This window comes from Pteropus alecto, unplaced genomic scaffold (genome assembly GCF_000325575.1).
Source record: "Pteropus alecto unplaced genomic scaffold, ASM32557v1 scaffold195, whole genome shotgun sequence".
Lineage (NCBI taxonomy): Eukaryota > Metazoa > Chordata > Mammalia > Chiroptera > Pteropodidae > Pteropus > Pteropus alecto.
The window spans coordinates 5084359-5086062 of record NW_006438073.1 but is presented as its reverse complement, the minus strand read 5'-3'; the positions used below and the strand labels follow the sequence as shown (position 1 = coordinate 5086062).

Sequence of the window (1704 nt, the reverse complement as noted above, 5' to 3'; positions counted from 1 at the left end):
CGTAACCTTTGCCCCGGCCCTGTTTTCTGAGATTTCACGGAGAGCTAATGGATTAAGTCAAACAACTCACATCTCCTCACAGCCTCAGGGGACACGTGAACTCATTCCAACCAAATCCTTAGAGCAAAGTCTCCCACAGCTTCCAAGGCCGATCAGAGATACCGAAGGAGGCTGGCCGGCTAGCATGACGCACAGAGAGCTGGCAGAATCTGAAGGCCAGACGCCAAGCCTAATGCTGTGTCCCACAGAAAAGCAACTCGAATAAAATAAAGGTGTTCCTGCAGGCTGTCACTAGGTTCCAGCGAAAGTCACCAGTGTCCACAATCCCGCAAATCTAACACTTGTCATTCCCCAGCAAGATAATACAGAAACACAAACTCGAGAGGGGAGAGCTTCAGCTGACAGGTTAGGATGGGAGATCAGAGGCACCTCTCCAGCTATAAAATGAAAGAAAGGGGAGCAGGCTGGCCCACAGCTCGGGGGAAGAGGGGCCCGCACGGGAAATAACTCGTAACTCTGACCTAGTTCAATTCCACCAAGAGGCTGGAGGGGTTCTGTAAGCAAGGCCCACAGACACACAGCCCAAAGCGGTTAGCAGCCTCTGGCCGGCTCTCTGCTGCAGGAAGGAACAGCAGACACACCCTATACAGCGCCCCACAGAGCTGGAGCGAGCATCGGAAAACAGCCTGGGCTCCTGGGGAAAGTCCTCCCACTTCCTGCTCCACGAGCAGGCAACGAAGACATTCATGAGAGTGGGAATGTGGCAGCCGCAGGAGGAGGCGGTGCCAGCTCCGCACTCCACACGCCGCATGACCCTGTTAACGCTGTGTCTGTGTTACCCGTATTCACGTGGCTCCCGTAAGTTCTGAGCTGTCTGTTCCTGAGAGTGCTATGGCAGGGGACGTACGTCCACAATGTTTTAAAGAAATTATTATCTAAAAACACCCTACCACAATCCACAGAACAAGCATTATGGTGGTAGTTTTAAGAGGCACGGTCTGGAACTACCAGGATCTTTGCGCATCGAAGAAGCATCCTAAGTCTGACAAGGCAACACTAACAAAGGAACGAGGAGACGTAAGGCGTGGAAATCAAGAAACACCGCAGACTCTAAACCAATCTGTTTTTTTTTTTCTTTTAAAGGAATGCTGAGTGTTTCACAAGTACGCAAAACACTTTACATAAGTTTCGAAGTTATACCGTAGCCCGTACTATGTAATCAAATCCTACTGAAGACACAGAAAAGGGAGTGTGCTTCGTCAGGCTCTGCTGGCAGGGGCAGCAAGGCTATTTTAGCAGCCATCAAGCTCTTCAGATCTTTCTGCCTAATGCATCTGCACCTAAGACAGAAAGAAATTCAGGCTGTGAACAGAGAGGTGCCCTCCATACCTTCAGTCCGTGAGCTCCTGAAAACAAGAATCTTTTCAAAACGTAATGAAACGTCTACTGCTTATCCCACAACAGGCCCTCAGTACGTGGAAACTGAATGAATAAGGCCCCAGCTGCCGACCAGAGCCGGAGATGACCGCTGAGAACAAACTGCAACATTTCCCATACATCTTAGGTAAGCTGCTAAGAGAAAGTAAATGTCGCTGTTTTGAGAAACACATAGTACACCTCCCTACTCCACCCCAAAAAGAAAACAATTCAGAACAGGGTACCCTGCTCCTGCAAAGGGCCACACAGAAAACATTCTGGGCTTCC

The 1704-nt window shown here is 49.8% G+C and overlaps 1 protein-coding gene across 1 annotated transcript in view; it reads right to left on the bottom strand.

The window, feature by feature from the left end:
- IGF2R (insulin like growth factor 2 receptor) overlaps window positions 1-1704 on the bottom strand; it is a gene marked incomplete at its 5' end in the record, with an annotated part of 98619 nt that overhangs the window by 65554 nt on the left and 31361 nt on the right. The window lies entirely within an intron of this gene.